The sequence below is a fragment of the Marmota marmota genome, unplaced genomic scaffold, assembly GCF_001458135.2.
Source record: "Marmota marmota marmota unplaced genomic scaffold, marMar, whole genome shotgun sequence".
NCBI classification, from domain to species: domain Eukaryota; kingdom Metazoa; phylum Chordata; class Mammalia; order Rodentia; family Sciuridae; genus Marmota; species Marmota marmota.
The window spans coordinates 1,952,361-1,971,876 of NW_025999998.1; the positions used below are offsets into that span (position 1 = coordinate 1,952,361).

General features: G+C 32.3%; 1 protein-coding gene and 1 long non-coding RNA gene across 51 annotated transcripts in view; one reads left to right on the forward strand and one right to left on the reverse strand.

Moving 5' to 3' along the window:
• Positions 1-4,433, reverse strand: part of LOC125617919 — a 5,444-nt gene extending 1,011 nt beyond the window's left edge. The window contains exons 1-2 of the long non-coding RNA XR_007349060.1: positions 4,095-4,433; positions 1,814-1,908 (exon numbers count right to left, since the gene is read on the reverse strand). This is a non-coding gene — a long non-coding RNA (uncharacterized LOC125617919). The remainder of the gene's footprint in view (positions 1-1,813; positions 1,909-4,094) is intronic.
• The window catches only part of Ptprd (protein tyrosine phosphatase receptor type D), a 2,156,260-nt gene that overhangs the window by 1,081,401 nt on the left and 1,055,343 nt on the right, over positions 1-19,516 (forward strand). The window lies entirely within an intron of this gene.

Here is a 19,516-nt window from a genome sequence, read left to right on the forward strand (position 1 = left end):
TTAAGGGAAGAAATATCAATAAAGGAAGTTATCAGCATCATCAAATAATGCTGAAAATCAGAAGGAGCTGAGATAAAGTCTCCACTGAAAGCAATAAGGAGAACTTTGGTATAGTATTTTCAGTGAAGTGGTGAGTGGGAAAAGGGGGATGCAGAAGACTGAGACTAGATTCTAATTTGAGAATGTAGAGGAAAGGAATATTTATTACTTTTTCAAGGAAGTTTTCTATGAAAGGAAAGGACATGTTAAGGTAGAGGTTGCATAGTGACTGGAGCCCAAGGGAGGGAGAAATCTGGGCAGGTGTAAATGCCCGTGGAAAGAACCTAGTACAGAAAAGGAAAGTGGAGTTCCTACAACAGCTAATCAAAACTAATTCACTACAAGAGGGATGTTTGGAGATTAGAGGTCCAAAGTATAGTTGGAGAAATAAATCTTGTACTAGAAAGACCCCACTTTAGAAGAAGGAAGAAGAAAGTGGTATGGAGGATGCAAGGGATTTTGTGGAATTATGACAGAAAATTGAAAAAAATCATATTTGATTATTTTAATTTCTTTGTTGAAGAGGAGACCAGATTATCTGCTAAGTAAGCAAAAGATGTTATAAAGTTGGAAGAAAATGAATGATTGTTGTAGAAATGTAGACTAAAGAAAAAATAGAACTCTAGAGCAAAGATATGGAAACTGTATAATATCTAATCAAAGTGTTCATCATTATGCAGGGAATGGACTGAGCAGACCAGATTCAGCAAACTAGGGTACATGAATCCCAGTGAGCCCACTGAAACAAGGCCATAATAAATTTAGTCTAAAGTAATGCACCATCACTCCAAGGCCAAACTTTGAACAAATTTAAGAGTGGCACAAATAACTATAGAGGTGATATGTTCGTAATTATTTAAGGGAGTGTACTGTGTATATTATGTTTTAATTCTAAAACATTTCTTCCAAATGTTAGTAAATTTAGTACCCTAAAGTATAAAATTGATTTTTATTTAGAGATAGGCCATATTTTATTACTTTTTACATCATGCTGGGAGATAAAGTCTTGGATAATGGATTATGCTTCCATTTTTTACCATAATATTTATTTTCAGGACATGTAAAAGTGTTCTGATAATATACTATAGATTATTTTAAAAGTAGAGAATTCCTGAAATGACAAGTGTTTGACACATTTTAACATCCATTGATCTTTCAAAAACTGCAGTAGGCAAACAGCTTATCTTGAATGCGCTTTGGGAACAATGTGATATTTACAGTTAAAAGCATTACACATTCATATGTATAATTCATGAACTTAAAATTATTTAAATCCCAGAAACCCCTGAATTTTATAGTTATTTCTGTATGTTTTTATTGCTTTGGTGTTTCTAATGACTCTTTTCTTTTTCTCTACACAATCCTATTTTTGCTGTCTGTTAAATCAAGCTCCTCTTTAAAATAAAAGAGATATCTATAAGGACTACTAGGAAGAAACAGTATAGCTTAGTTAAGACTGTAGACTCTGGAATAAGACTGTTTACATCCTGATCTTCATTGTGTAATGTACCATTAATTATTTGTGCCCTTGGGAATTTGGATAGCTTTCTTGTACCTCAGTTTCAATTTAAAACTGGAGCTAATAATGGTGTCAGTCATTGGGTTGTTGCAAAGACTAAATTAAATAATGAATGCAAGTTATGAATGAATGTTCACCAGTATTAACCATCACACACATTAATATCTTCTGCTCTTTGCAAATTATAGTATGATCTACATTTAGCAACATACATGAATCTAGAGTTCAAATGACAAAGTTTGAATGTGTACATACCTGTGTAACCAGCTTGCAGATTGATACAGAGCATCCCCAAACACCCAGAACGATCACTATGGGTTTAGTATTGTGTATTCTTGAACTTTGTATAACTGTAATTAGAGAGTATATGTCATTTATTAATAATGAGATTTTTTAAAAATTTTCTTATGTTAGTATATGTTTCAGTAAATGTGTCTTTTTTTCTTTTTAAATTTTATTTATTTATTTATTCTAATTAGGTATATATGAAAGCAGAATGCATTTTGATTCATTGTACACAATTGCAGCATAACTTTACATTTCTATGGTTGTACATGATATCACACCATATATGAAGTCATACATATACTTAGGGTATTGATGACCATCTCATTCCACCATTTTTCCTGCCCCCATGCCTCCTTCTCTTTTCTCCCTCCCCTTTCCCCCATCACAATTCCTCCATTTCCCCCTGTCTCTCCTCCCCCATTATGGATCAGCATCCACTTATCAGAGAGAAAATTTGACCTTTGGTTTTGGAGGATTGGCTTACTTTGCTTAGCATTATATTCTCTAACTCCATCCATTTACCTGTAAATGCCATAATTTTATTTTCTTTTAATGCTGAGTAATATTCCATTGTGTGTGTGTGTGTGTGTGTGTGTATATATATATATATATATATATATATATATATGTATATATATATATAATAGTTTCTTTATCCATTCATCTATGAAGGGCATCTAGGTTGGTTCCACAGTTTAGCTATTATGAATTGAGCTGCTATAAACATTGATGTGGCTGCATTACAATAGTGTGCTGATTTTAAGTCCTTTGGGTACAGAGCAATCAATAAATGGGAGGGATTCAAACTAAAAAGCTTCTTCTCAGCAAAGCAAAAGAAACAATCAGTGAGGTGAATAGAGAGCCTACAAGAATGGGAGCAAATTTTTACCACATGCACATCAGATAGAGCACTAATCTCTAGGATATACAAAGAACTAAAAAAATTGAACAACAAAACAACAAATAACCCAATCAATAAATGGGCCAAGAAATTGAACAGACACTTCTCAAAAGAGATATACAATCAATCAACAAATATATGAAAAATGTTCAATATCTCTAGCAATTAGAGAAATGCAAATCAAAACTACTCTAAGATTTTTATCTCATACCTGTCAGAATTTCAGTTATCAAGAATACAAATAATAATAAGTGTAGGCTACGATGTGGGGGAAAAGGCACACTCACACATTGCTGGTGGGACTGCAAATTGGTGCAACCATTCTGGAAAGCAGTATGGAGATTTCTTAGAAAACTTGGAATATTTTTTTTTTACTGCATACTATATTTCCTTATATGAATATACCACATTTTTAGAAATTATTTTCTTATTAATTAATATTTTGGTTATTCTTACATTAGTATTTTCTTAACCCATTATCTGTTTCCAGTTTTAAATACTTTTTTTACTTTAATATGAAATGTACCTGGTCATTAATTTTTAAAAGGGACAGAAAAATGAGTCATCTGTAAAAGATAGCAAGTACCAGAATTTATTTTCATTTTTTGTTTTTTAACATAAAAGACCTGTAAGTAGAGGCTTCTAGAAAAGCATTTGTAATATAACATAAATATAATATAATGGAAATGGATTGTATTGTTGTTTTTGATTCTTGTTTTTTTAGCTTCAGAGAAGCACACCAAATTGAGTGCAAATCTTCACAGAGAGGATTATAGCATGATTAAAAAAATCACTCTTTTATTTTTTTCTGTAACTTAATAATCCCAGGAAATGAGTCACTCATTCTGTGGGCCCAGAAATCCAGAGCCTTCCCTATGTTCATGGATATAATCACTGTAAGTATAATCAGTGAGGATGTTGTAAGGCCTCTGACAGAGGCAAAGAACAGTATATCACATTTTCTCCCTATTTTTCTGCCAATGCAACTTGCTTCCTTCATTTATTTTATCTATAGTTTACAATGATTATAGCAGTAGTCACTCAACTAATGTTGAAAATTTCCATATTTTTGATTACCTTACTCATGTTGTTCCTCACTTCTAGGTTGCAAAACTGATTGGCATCTAATTTTCTAAGTCCATTGACTCCCTTGTATTTTTAAAAAAGGTGAAGCCACTTGTCAATCTATAAGCATCCTAAATGATCTAAATTGCATTCAGTAATGTCATAAGGGCAAGATACTTGCTGTATGAAATTACTAGTGACAGTTGATGGGGAAAGCAATGTGGTGAGATAATTAAAAATGCACCTGTGATCATAATATCAATAAAAATTAAAGGGACCTACCTCAGCTGATTCTCTCTTCTGTCATGTTCTATGCATGATTTCTAAGAGAAAGAAACATTTATTGTGCCACAATGCTTTAGAGGATAGATCTTATTCTTAGATACTAATATATCAGAAAGCATTCAGAAATACTCAGGGAATACAGATTGCTGTTCCTTATCACAGAACTGCAGAATTTAAAATCATGAGGATTAAAAATGAATTTGTATATATGCACCCAATCATTTCACTGATTTAAGAAATATTTAAAGAGAATAACATTTACAATTCGGAGGCATTTGAGTTAAACTTCCTTTCAAAGTAGAAGTTTAGCAATTCCTTATTTGCATTTTAGCAATATTGCAAGTTAAATATTTTCAATAAATTGTAGAACAGAACGAAATGCTGTCCTATGGAGGAAACTTTTTCTCTTCATTATCTCAATTATCTTTTTATAGATACTTATAATTTCTATTTATAAAGAAATATATTTTAAATATAAATGTGCTCTTTAAGTTGTGTTCAGAATTATTGCCCTCTACTTATTATAGGTAATGTTCTCGGGAGACAGAATGGGTAACAAATACTTGAACAATGGATCCATGTGTATTTCAGTGACAACATAGAGCCTACTTACCTGTAGTGCTTCCTTTTCTTTCCTCTTCTCTCTACTTGTTTACCAAACAATGATAGGAAGGAAGGAAGGAAGGAAGGAAGGAAGGAAGGAAGGAAGGAAGGGAGGGAGGGAGGGAGGGAGGGAGGGAGGGAGGGAGGGAGAAAGGGAAAGAAGAACAATTCATCAGATTCTGCAAAAGAGAACAAGTCTCACCAAGCTGATAGAACCAGCTTCCCAGAGCTGAACTTCCACATGAGTCCCCCACAGCACATGCATCTAACTCTAGTAGCCCAAAAAGTGAAGTGAGAAAGGAATCCACACCACTTGGCATAATGCTGAGGGTGTCTGACTCTTGGGAGGTTTGGGATGCCACAAAGTAGGAATGGACATGGAATTTTAAGAAGATTTCCTATTTATACCTTGACACATAAGTATCTGAGAAAAAAAAATGAGCAAACTAAAAATCAAATTTAAAAGAAATGTTAGTGAAGTATTTAAATCACATGGCTTTAAGTAGAAAACTTATTTTAAACCTGGGTTTCTAAATGTTACTTTTATATATACACAGTTTTCCTTTTTTAAAAAAAATTAATAAACTTTACCTTTAAAGCATTATTTTGAGCAGCTTTAGCGTCAGAGCAAAATTACCTGGAAAGTACAGAATTCCCAGAAGAGACTGAAAGTACAGAATTCCCAGATGAGCCTGGCAATCCCGTATGTATAACTGCTCCCAGTATCTATATCCTGCACCCAAATGATACATTTATTGTAATTGATGAGGCTACACTGATGTATCATTATTGCTCAAAGTTTATAAGGTGTTGTACATTCTATGGTTTTAACCGCATCTAATTTTAGTTTTTAGTTTTTCAGTTAATTAGTTTTCAATTAATTTAGTTTTTCAATTGAATTCTATGAAAATATTGACTGAGGCAATTCTGATATTTTGAAAGTAAACCATTAAAATATTTGGTGATTTCAGCAGATTTTATTTTATGAATATTAGTTGTATCTATTAAGATATTTTGTGCTTAAGGAAATGCAAAGACAGGGGCCATCAGGTTTCATGCATTGCTGCAGCAGGACTCACACTCTGTTCCTGTAATTTTCGTGGCCCAGCCCTCTTCTGTCCAGGAGGTACGAAATGGTACAGAATAGAACTGAATTCCAGGGCTGCATTATCATATTTGTGGGCTCTAGCCTTTTTGCTTTTATGGACTTCTTTCTCTAATTAAAAAAAAAATATTTAAAACTCCATTTTACAACTGTATTTGCCTTAAAAATATCTGAGCTGGTCTCATAGGTGTATATTAGACAGACAGACACACACACACACACACACACACACACACACATATTTTAATTATGTCCATGTTTTTGTTTTTAGTTTGGAAGAAGTTAAAATTGAATTCTTCTGTAGACCTCAATCAATTCTATGGGTCCTAAGCATTATCCTACTGTGCCTAATAGATAAGTCAGCCCTGCTGAACACAGTAGATATTTATGCTGTTTTGTTCTATGACCTTCAAAATAAGTATGATTACAACATATTTGTGAAGTCTCAAAATATTCCCCAACAATATATTTATTAATTATATGGAGAAAAATATTAGCCTTGTAGTGGACAAGTCTGAAAGATTTTGCCTGGGCCAAGTGATCAGAGCCAACCTCACAAGAGATAAGATACCTCAAGTTAACTCTGGCATGACACATTGAGATGCACATATCTTTTCTCTGGTATTCTTGACCAAAAATAAATCTACCATCTAAGTATGAGGGAACAAATAAAAACCCAGATTGAAGAACATTTATAAAATAATTGATGGGTACTCTTCAAAATGTCCAAGTCATGAAGATTAAAAAAAGATTCAGGAATTGTCAGAAGTTGGAGTAATCTTAGAAAAAAAAATACAATTAAATGGAATTTGGGAGCCTGGATCAAATCCTGGAACAGAAACAGTCCTGGAACTACTGACGTAGTTCAAGTAGAGTGTGTAGATTAGTTAATGTCGGTGCTAATTGTGTGGTCCTGAGCATTGTGCTGTTTATTATATAAGATGTGTACATTAAAGGAAGGTGGATAAATTTGTGGGATTTTTTTTTACTGCTTTTGCAACTCTTCTGTGAGTCTAAAGTAATTTCAAATTAAAAAAAAAAGGTTTGAATAACCCCTGCAGTGTAACTACTTCTATTCCTGTATTACATGGTAAAAAAAATTAGCATCGCCAATTCTAATCATATTACTTGAAAACAACTTAATTGTGAGAGTTATAAGTTGAATCCACTTTTGGAGTTTTACATCCTCCAATTTCTATTTATTTTAAATCCAATATTTATCTTGTTAGCATTTAAAATATCACATTATTTTTTTTTCTGTCTACTGTCCATTGAGCCCTCATTCTTTCCATGCTCCAGTCTTTACCACTTAGCTGATTTTTGCCACCATCATCTTCATCATAATCTTGGAATTGCATACTGAGTGCCTACCACAATTTACTCCTTAAAATAAGATCCCTCACATAGGTATTATTATATATCTTCAAGAGAAAAGTAAGTCCCAGAGAAGTGGAATAACTTTTCCAGGTTGACCCAAGTATCAAGTAACAATAAAATAGTAACATATAAAGGAAGCTGCAGATAGTATGCACGATCCTCTGTCACTTAGCATTCTTTTCTTCACTCAAATTGCATGTATCCTGCAGTCTGTGTATCACATCTTTTAACATTTAGTCATATGTTTTCTATTTCATACAATTATTGCTGGATGTTAATCTTGTCTTTTCATCAATATTTTAGAGGAAGGGAGATCTCTGACCACAGCACTGAACACACACCTACATACATTTCTATGTATTATATATGCTATCTTTGTTGAAGAACATATGGACCATATCTGGAATGATGCTGGAATATCATATAAAGATTACTATAATCATCAATACAAAATATGAAATATAGACTTTTTAAAATCTTGATTTTTAAAAACTACTTCACCATTTTATGAATGGTTATTACAATTGGTTATTTACAATGTTTATTACAGTTTTATGGACTGCATATAATTTCATGAGTCTATGAGCTTTCCTTGTGTTTTGAGATCAGACAGAAGATTGTCTTATATTTGAAAACGAACTTATATGTCAAATATACTTTCAGTTTTAATTGAATCTGTTTGCTTTTATGGAACATTTGTTGTTTCTCCCTCCTAAGCAACATCTCAAGCAGAAAACCTTAGAAAATACACTTCCTTTAATGTCACCATATGAATTAAGCAAAGTGTGAATACTACGAATCACCATCTCCTTCACCATCAGTGGAATGATTCACATTTTATTCATGCATCCTTGGACTGATGGATTTAATTCCTGAAGTGTACGAATAGCCTTATTCTCTCTATAAGCTAAAGAATAAATTTTGGGGGCAGTATGTTCATAATATTTTTAAAGAAAAATTATGTGGTAGGACAACTGATCCCATATTCTTTTACAATAAAACATTATCATCATTTTTGCATATGAAAAGTGATATATATGTTGTAATCTTGGTCTTTTTGAGTAGCCTGACAGCTTTGCCTTTACCTTAGAATTTATATAATAAATATCTATTTGTCATTGTCATTTGTATAATCGTGAAATAATTTGTATTAGAAAATTTATATTATATTTACTTGGAGTTTAAAAGTGTTTTGCTTTCCTAATAATTTGCATCACTCTGAAAGGGGCCACTGAGAAAATTCAGATTTTATTTTTCTATTTGCCTCTGATTCAGATACTTAACATGTTCAACCTAGAGAAAAGTGATTATCATCATTTGTTATAAATAAAATAATTTCTGTTCTTTAGAATAATCATATAATAATGTTTAAGAGTGTTGGTTCAAGTTTGAATTCTATATACAGAAAAGCAACTAAATTCACCAGCTTATTTTGCCACTTTTAAATTGGCACAGGAATACTGCCTATCTCTTAATGGTGTCAAAGAATTAAGTGATGTAATGTGTACAAAGAATAGAGTTATTGGGCTAGGGTGTAGCTCAACAGTAGAACTAGCATGCACAAGGCCCTAGGTTTGATCACTACCACTCCAAAATTAAAAAATAAAAAGGAGGAGGAGGAAAAGAAAAAGAAATACCATCAAGTCCCCAAGAACTGGTAACTATTATTATTTGGAAAGGATTCTGAGTTTTCCTAAGAATCTACAAAGCATGAGATTTTATTAATCATTTATCATATTTCCTCAAAGGAATGAGATATTTTGATTTGCTTTCTGGAAAACAGAGGTGAAATATGCTAGAAACATTCCATAATTTTAAATATATGAAGGGTGTGTGTATGTGTGCATGTGTGAGACTTATTTGTTTAACCTTCACATGAGGACTGTTTTAGGACAATATAAAACAAGTGACAATAAACAAAGTATATATTGTGAAAAAAAGGAAGCCTAAAGGAAAACATAGACTTATGAATCACTGTGTAAATATTTTCTATGACTTCAAAAGCTATATGAAACTAGCCTGTCTTCTTGTCTTAAGAGGTAATTACTCTTATTTTAAACCATATTCACTTTGACAGACAGGAATTTTAGATAATCATTCTCCCAATATTTGAAAGCAGATCAAAATTGAACTATGTATGAAAATACCAGGTAGAACATATTTCACTCATGATACACTTCCAACAGGAGCAGAATCCTAAAATTAGTCTATTCAAGGATCATCTTTCTTCAGTAAAGAAGAGGCACTTCAAGCTAGGCACAGTTGCATGTCTAAATTCAGCAGGGAGGCTAAGACAGGAGGATCACAAGCTCAAGGCCAACCTGGGAAATTTAAAAGATCCTATCTCAAAATAAAAAGGGTTGGGGTATAGCTCAGTGATGGTGTGCTTACCTAGCTTTCATGAGGCTCTGGGTTAATTCCTCAGTAACAGGGATTGAGGGAAGTATTTGAGATTTTTTGTTTTGTTTTTTAATCTTCTTCAATGTTTTATTTTTAAAAAGATTCACTAGTATTCCATCTTGATAATATTTAATAATATCCAACAAATGCTGACACTAACATTTAAAAAAGTAACTATTTGGGATGTAGAGTGTAGGGATATGAAAGGAAATTAGCTGTCACACTTGAATTTAAAGCAGCATTTTACATAACTGTATTTATTCTCATTGCTCTCATTTTTAAAATGAAAGTTTGCTGTAAGAATAGAGATAATGTATGTAAAGTACATAGCCCAGTGCCTGACATATAATATAGGCTTAAAACGCAGTAGATGACATTTATTATTTGCTTTTACTATTGTGTTTGCTGTTTTTATTATTTAGTTATTAACCTCCCAGAATGTCAGAATCCAAGACCTTTTAGGCATTTCAATATTTAAGAAGATGTCATCCTTTTATTTCCTTTGGTACTTGTCTGAAATCATTTAGCCCCTGATTAACCATCAGTGGTTTATTTGATACCCATACAGTTAATTTACAGTATAAATCTCATCAATAGTAGGTTTGAACACAGTGTCTTGACTATTCAAGTTATTAAAATAACTTACTAATTACTAGATCCATCACTCAAGTAAAGGATGTTTACACAAGTATAAGAATACCAGATTCCTTGAGATTGTTGAAACATATAATAACAATATAGTCCCTAAAATTTTCAAAGTAGCCTATGTATTATACAAATGTAAGTGTCATATTTCCATTACAGTTATTATTTTTTTAGATCAGTCATCAATCCTGTGGAGCTTTTGGAAGATTAACAAATTAATCCCCACCTTCAGTTTTTGAGAACTGTTTATTATAGAAGAAGCTATAAACTGCAATTTGAAAATCATCAAAGATAGCAATGTCATTCAATTTCTCTCTGATTAGTTGTCATATTTTTTGAAAAATTTGTCATGAAAATGTGCAATTCAAGTGGTATTCTTTGCATGGTTTTCAATAATTTTATAATATTCTTTGTTCCATACAATATAATAAATGGCCAACCTAATCTTATTATTATTGTTATTTGGACTGAGAAATAAATATGTTTGGGAGTGTAATAGATCTTCATGTGAATATCAGTTCTCTCTCTCCATATTCATCATTATATCTATTTTGGGTCTCACTCCTGTCAGTTCTGAAGTACAGATCAAAATACCTGACTTGCATCACTGAGATGAATAGTAAAGAAAATAGCATGAGAAAGTGAGCAAACAAGACTTAAGAAAGGTTATCTTTCTGTTGTTTTTCCTCTGAGTGGGGTGACCATAACTCCTCTGTTCTCTGAGTTACTCTTGGTTAAATTTTGTTGTTTTAAATTTCTAATAACCAAGATACCCTCAAAAAAGTCCCAGTTTGTAAGATAAATTATCTGGCTTTCAAAGGTCATAGGCATCCGTAGACACCTGCTGCTAAATTCAAAATGAATAAAACCCTTGTGAACCAACACACACCTTTATGAAAAGAGGCAAATGCACATCAAGACCAAAGGTGGTGATTATCTCTAGTACTTTCCCAAGAAACAATGTGGCTTGGGGGGAAATGAAAACTGTGAACTCAGGGGGTCCTAGGTTTGAATACTGTCTCATCATGTGACCCAGTCTTGGACTATTTGTCTGCAGGTAAATAATCCCTTTCTTCAATTGCCATTGAATAGTTTAGATATGATGGTATAAACCCTGATAAAAATTGCAGCTATAACTATTTATCATTATTTCTCATATGTTATACAAAATATCAAATTACTAAAACATTGATCACTATGAACAAAGCATGGTGGGGGGAACTTCTGTATTATATTCAGGAAAGTGAGGAAAACTGGGTATGCATAAACTGACCCTCTTGAGACACATGTATAAACTGAAAAGAAATCTATTGAAATATCCCCTTCCCTTGTTAAGCCCATAATACCTCATCTAATTCATTTTCTCCACAAAACTGATTTTATCCTGTGATCCTGTTGTTTAGTTCCTTGTGTGTTGTCTACATTCAAAACCAACAGCGAACTCTTGGCTTGACTGCTTCCACCATGTAATTCACAATTTAAATAGTGGGTAGTAGATAAAAATATTTGTTTGCTAATGATCTATTTTCTCAAAAATTCAGTAGAAAGAAAAAAAGTACAAATGTAGGGAGTTTATGCATCAAAAAAGATGGACACACTATGTGTTAACACACTGGACTGTTCAGATACCCAGCTTCCTGGGCAGATTTGAGGTGCTCATGTGGCATCATTCTGTTTTCTAATTGAAAGACAATAGATTATGCATTAGTATCTCTGTCATCTTTTATGTCTTAACTTCAACCCCAAAGTTTCTAAATGGCTTTGAGTTATAGAAAGGTACAATGAAGTTCTACGTAAGATTTTCAGACAGTTCTATTAAAAACCAACATTTGGGGCATTATTTGTCTAGAACTCATCAAGTAAGGAGCATCTATAGTGAAACTGAGGTGAAATCATGCACACCATTTCAGAAAACCCTGTCTTAGCATAAATACAACCAGAGCAAAACAAGAGTGGGAGAGAGGGGAAGGGAGAAAAGGAGACTAAATCCTGCTAAACAGTTGATCCCTGAATCCCATTATATGTGAAGCCAGCACTATCTCAGATTTATTAGCCAATCAAAACTTTGCTCACTTTGTGTTAAATAAGATTTCTGCCACAGATGCTGCTTTTGTTTTGGAAGTATGTGAAGAAATAACAATGTCATATAGTTGTTGATAGTTATTTCTTTTTATTGATCTAGTATCTTCTGATATTTGTTTTGAGGAATTGTCTATCTCTTTCTATCCATTAAAGGTTTTGAGTATCAATCCTAAAGACATCCAAATTTTGCATTATTATAGCTATTACTATTTCCTCTAGATGTTGAAAAAGTAAAATAGTAAACATAAGTTGTGTAGAAATATTTGGAAACCATGTTTAGAAAACCCTTGCCTGACTTAAATTGATAACCCATGGATGTGATAGGAGTGATTGTGGATTCCTTTAACAGGAATCTTAACAATAACAAAAATCAATTTTGTCTAATATAGTATATTTCATCTATATTTGATGGTTTAAGTGTTTTACTGCTTAAAAAGTGAAAAGGTAGACAAAGATAAGCTAAAAAAAGCCCTTAAACCAACACTCCAAATCTTATGATTATGAGTCTTTTAACCTATAAAGCAAAAATATAGTAGATTAAGATTGAGGTGTTCTACAGGGATATGTAAAATATGTTTAAAACCTACTTTACTGTGATAATTTGTCATGACAAACATTATTCAACATCATGCATTATGATTTAATTAACATAAAATGTACCAAAATTTCCCCCAAAAGATGGTGGAAACTTGTGAAGGCTACACACAGGTTACCACAGGAGTATAAAACTCAATGTGACTAGAGGTTAGATGGGATAGATTGTGATGTCCATGTATAATTTAACTTGAAAATGGATGTGTACTTTTGTAATGAAATAGGATAAAATATTTAAATTCTAGGCCTAGATCATTATCTTGCATCTGTTATTTTATCAGGCAACAAAATAATTGGTACATAAATATGTAAGTAGCCTACATCTTATGAGTGGCATCAGTAATTGCAATATGTTTTTAATTTATAGGAAATAGGATTTTAGAAATAAAACTATAGTCAAAACTATGATTAACATAAATCTCAAGATATACTTGTCCCCTTAAAACATAAAACATGACAATATGAATGTACAACACTAAAAGTATGACTGCCATTATGCTGCCTGGATGAATTGCATTTTCACATGAAATATAACTTGCAAATATCTGAAGTACATTTTAATTAGTTTAAAAGTCTGGTTAAAAAAAGACATAAAGTCACTCAAATGTATTGAGTTGTTCAAAATACAGACTTGAGAGCAGTATGTTTTCTACAATGAGATTTTAAAAATCAAAATCTAATAAGATAAGAAAATCTGATCAGGAATATAAGGACATACAAATAAAGGTAATTGTAAAATATAACAATTCTGACATTTCTTTTTTTTATTTGGCTCACTTCTATTTAAGCAATAAATTTTTAATATTCATTTAAGGGGTTATTCATTCTTTTTCTTTGAAATGAGAAGAGTATTGATTTAGGTAAAATGTCAACAATTTGATTTATTATTGAAAATTGAGGCTTTAGGATTATGGTTCAATCATAAATGAAATATGATATGTTTGCAGGTTATTCCATGAGAAATTTCTTCTATTGTTATCACCCCTATTAACACTATAAGTTCAGCTAAAAGAAACATCCCATCATTTCCTTTGTGAGTGCCTATATGTTATGTTGACATGAGCATGTGCACACACATATATAAAAAGAGATTCACATTCAAATTGTAAGTTAAACCGTTTACAATAATAATATGTTGCTTTTCACCTACAAAAGCAAGGAAGGATCAAAAATACAGAGACTCTGAAGCACAAGGCACTTAATATTTTGGATTGTTATAGGTTTATCAATCTTCCTGTTAGACCTTAAAACGTGTTCACTACAACTTGGTATTTCCCATGGAAATATATAAATCACCCATGGGAATTCCTATCTATAAAATATTTCTGGGAAAATATCCAGATGCTAAAGTCTGAGATCCCATCCCACCAATCATTTATGACAGAAATATGAATCTGTTCTTATTAAATCTATACACTTTGATCTTGCCTAATTGTGAACACACCCTCATGAACTGGTTAGCATTTGAGACGGCATGGCAGCTTCACATCGATTCCTGTCTCTTCAGACTAATGATGAATGAGGCTCTCATTGCATTTACTTCCAATTTCTACCTCCTGAATACCAACCCAATCTATATGGCAATTTATTAAGGTGGCTGCAAAAGCAGCCATGTTCCATTCTTCTATTTGAATGGAAGGTTTGGGTCCATATACTTCAAATTCAATCAAAATGTAGCCATGTCTTTGGAGAGCAAGACAGCTGCTTTCATGTAAAAATGCCTATCCCCATTTATACTAAGTGAATAGAGCTTAAATAACACTACCCTTTCAACTCTGCCAGCTGACTGAATCGAATTCTATTTCAGTATCTGTAATTAATTGATGCTTTCAGTTATATTTAATGCATTTAAAGAGCTCCAAGTTTCTGCTCAATTAAAATAGTCTAACTTGTTTAATGTGATAATTACTTCTGAAATGTGTGCATTATAACTTCTTGGGAATCAACAAGGCTTCTTTCATTAGATAATATTTTCCTTTTTCTTATACTTGAAGACAGGTGGTAATGTCCAGGAACAGTCAAAACTGAATATTAGAAATATCAACAAAAACTCTATAAATTCAAAGAGAAAAAATAAAAACTTAGAAATGACCATATAGGGCTGAGGCTGTGGCTCAGCGGTAGCACACTTGCCTGGAATGTGTGAGGCACGGGGTTTGATCCTCAGCACCACATATAAGTAAATAAAAAAATAAAGATCCATTGACAACTAAAAAAATATTTTAAAAAAAGAAATGATCATATAAATATGAAAAACTTGATCGTATTGCAAATCCATTGCTAGAAGCATCAGTTCTTTCAAACCGCAATCAGTTGATGATCTGGTCACCCTGGCACTTCATTCACAACTTCTGCAAAAACATATGCTTAGGTGGAAAGTATTTAAACCGTGAAAGCTTCTCTCTAGTTTTTACCACCTCTATACTCTTGGAGTCTTTGCATCCTGCCGATCTTTTTCTTTTACTAAAGAAAAGCAAAAACCTCCCCTATGTCTGCCTCCAGAGCCTTTTCTCCAAAGCTTGAGAATGATTCCTCATTGAATTAGGAGTGTATTTGTGCTGTTCTTACTGCTAGTTGACCATATGCCTCTACTTAACTTGATTTTTCATTATATCCTAAGCATGTAAGCATATCAACTTATAAGTAATACAAAAGCATAATTAATCAAATATTTCCCTTCAGAAATTCAGACAGAAAGTCAGACACTTAAAATATTTCAAGAAGAAACATACCCACAATGAACTAAGAAAGTTCGCACCAACTTTATAGATTCTTTTTCTCTACTGCACATCCTCTGTGGTATTTACTATAGAATAGAGTTTTGTTCAAAATGGTTGGCAGCAATCTCCAGAGCTTTTCCTCTCATGAATTTACTACATGGTCTTTTTTTCCATCATACATCATTATTTGGAACAGGGAGTGTTCTTTGAAACAGGGAATGTTCTTGACATAAACCAATATTGAGTAGATAGCTCATGACCCAAACCGAGAGGACTTTTTTTTCCCACAGAGGTCTTCTAGCACCCAATTAGACCTGCTGTGCAAAGCTCTGTTAGCCATCTTGAATTAAAACAGTGCACTCTGGGGAATTCTGCCAGGCTTATCCCTAAAATCATGGCTTCTAGAAGGCAAAGGAATTTGAGATACTTTCCAAATCAGTAGTATGCGGTAGACAATGCAAATTACACATGAAATTTAAATTTTCTAGTGATTACATTTTAAAGAGTAAAATGCTCTTAGTAATGATTTTATTTATATCTATACTTAATAATATATTTAAATTTATATTTATTTAATGTATTCTAGTATATTTTTATTTCAGCTCATAATATTTTAAAATATTAAAGTGAGATTTCTTTTATATTGTTTTCAAAATCTGCTTTATATTTTATACTTCCAATGAACCCAAATTTGGGCCAGATTTCCAGAACTCTATGAGTACAAGTTAAGCTATGATATCAAATTTGCAGACAAGTGTTTGATAAGGATTTACAAGAACTGTGGTATTATTTTACACTGGATATACATGAGAATGTGTTCTATCTCAGAGATAACTTAGGGATAAAATTGATTAATAACTACAGTTTTGAGAAACACAGTAAGCCTTGAGAGTAAACCTGTCAATATGCCTAACATATAAATGACTGAGAAAAATGGAATTTAATTTCATAAATATGGTCAAACCATCTAACAATATATGTGCAAAATTAAAATATATGCTTCACAAAAAAAGCTATGGGATAAAAAAGAAATTATAATTAACGATCAATTATTTTTTAACTAAAAAAAGAACACACCTGAATCAATAATTAAACATACATATACTACATACATGTTTACAAAATAAAAATATTGAATATTAAGCTATGTGTTCTGTACTCAAGAGGTTAGAAAACAAATAATAAAAATGTGTTTAGAATGCAAAGAGTGAAAAAGAGCAAAAGAGATTAAGATCAGGATAAAGACAGGAAACAATCCATAAGTATGTTTGTGCAATGTGTACAGGTATATTTATACACACGCACACACACACACACATACCCCTCCACAGAGAGGGTAATTTTTAGATATTTAGTATAGATTATCTTTTGAAATTAATAGACATTATTAAAAAATTATCAACATATTTGAAATTTTAAAGGAAATGAAATATATATAAATTGTTGAAAATTGTATCAGAAAAAATTAAAAGTTTTAAAGTATTTGAATTAGTGGGCAAATACTACTTACACAGAAAAGAAGGAAAGGAGCCAGGGAGGGAGAAATAGTAGGTATAGAATTAAGTTCTACAAAGTCTAACAAGTAATCTTTACTTTCAAATAAAAAAACTACTCCAGAAAATGAGATTAACTTCCCAAGTAATTTTTAACCTTAATTAAAATTTGGTAGTAAAGTTGGATAAACACAGGAAATAAAACATGTAAATACATATGAGGAATATTATGTTAAATGTCACCATAACAAATGTATTGGTATATTTTAAAATGTATAGTTATTAAATTGGTTTATAGGAAGTTAAGAAGCTTAATTTTAGAAAATCAGTGAAATCGCCCAATAAACACTTTAAAGAAAAAATACTATATGGTTTTCTAATAAAGGAAAAATACTATATGATTCTCTAAATTTCTAATCAAAATTTTTATAAGGAAATTAAACTATAAAAATACCACCAGTTATGGTGCCACATACCTGTAATCTCAGGCACTTGGGAGACTGAGACAGGAATATTGCATGTTCAAGACCATGTCAGTAACTCAGTGAGACCAAGTCTCAAAATAAAAGGGAGTACGGATATATCTCTGTGATAAAGTAACACTGCGTTCAATATCTAGTATCACAAAACAAAAAGAAGATTTAAAAGAAAAGGAAGAAAGTATAGAAATATAAGAGAGAGGAAAAATATTAATGAAATAAATAGCTATCAAGCCAGAAAACATTTAATGGGATAAAAATACAAAATCCAGAAAAATAAAAGACAGAAGAACCAAGAAGTGTTAGGTTTTTAAAGATAAAAATAATAAAACTATCATTATATGTATAGAATATGGTTTTCTGTATGTATAATCCAGGAAAGAAAATTGGGCACTACATCTATATCTATATACAACATTTAGTACCACTCTTCTGTAGAAGAGTAGAAATGTAGTGTATCCAAGTAGAAATGTAATGAAAAAGATGGTACTGAGAAATATATTTAATGAAGTCATGTGACCACTATATAAAAATTAAAATGCTGTTAAAAGCCATAAAAGGCTTTGTAAGGTGTTGAATTTTATGATATAATTCAGATCATATACATGACCCAGAAAAGTGTAAGTAAACTGTTCTGCCAAGTTAATGAATAAATTTCATGCAATACTATCAAATTTGCAACAGGGCGTATTTTTTTTTCCAATAGTTGATAACTCCAAAACTTTTGTTTGAGCAAAAACTACTAATTAGCAAAGACTATTTTAAAAATTAAAATGAATGAAGAGGAGACAATGGTAGCGATTAAAATTATACAGGTACACAGACAGATAAGAACAAAAAGTCCAGGGAGAAAGAAAAGACTTAGGAACTTGTTTTGAGACAAAAATGATATTGTAAATATTTGGAGAAATGATGGCCTATTGAATAAAGTATCTGTGTGGGAGATCCCTGCCTCTACCTCATTCCAAACATATTTCCTAAGGAGATGAAATGATAGAACTTGATCATTCATATGAAAAATAAATATGAAACCAAGTTTCTGTTTTGAGTACATTTCCTTCATTACATGAAAATAGCCTATCAGTTTTGACCTTTGCTTTAGTTATATGAATTTATGCACCTCAAACATTTCTATTTCTATAGAAATTTGTACTCTGGAGTGCTTTTGCTTTTTCAGGGTTGGCGGGGGTAATGGGGATTTAACTCATGGGCACTTGACTATTGAGCCACATTCCCAGCCCCATTTTTTTGTATTTTATTTAGAAACAGGTTCTACACTGGGTTGTTTAGTGTCTCTCTATTTTGCTGAGGCTGGCTTTGAACTCATGATATTCCAGTCTCAGCTTCCTGAGCTTCTGGGATTACAGGCGTGCACCACCGCACCTGGCAAGTTCTTTTGCTTTTGTTGTTATTGTTTTAAGATGAGTTGTGTCCTCAATTCCTAGAAAAGTTTCAGTGAACATGCTTATAATCACCTGTTAAAATTCTGCAGCTTGCTAAACTATACAGCTATTATAAGGATCTAAAATTTTAAAGGGCACAGGGCAAACTGCCCCAGAGAATAAGTAAGATCCAAAGCTTAGTCATTTGGGGCTGAAGATCTCCATAGCCAGTGATATTTGAAAATGTTATGGAAAACCATTAAGAATAATCAGGCCAGGGCCAAGCATGGTGGTGCATGCTTATAATCTTAGTGACTGAGAGGCTGAGGTGAGATTGCAAATTCAAGGCCAACATAAGCAATTTAGGGAAGCCCACCACAACTTAGTGATACCCTGTTTAAATTTTTTTTTAAAGGGTGGTAAAACATACCAGGGTTCAATCCCCAGGCATCGTAGTTTTTGTCTGTAGTGCAAATTAGCTGGGAGGCTGAGGCAGGAGCCTCAGGAGTTACAGGCCACATAGTGAGACCTCATCTAAA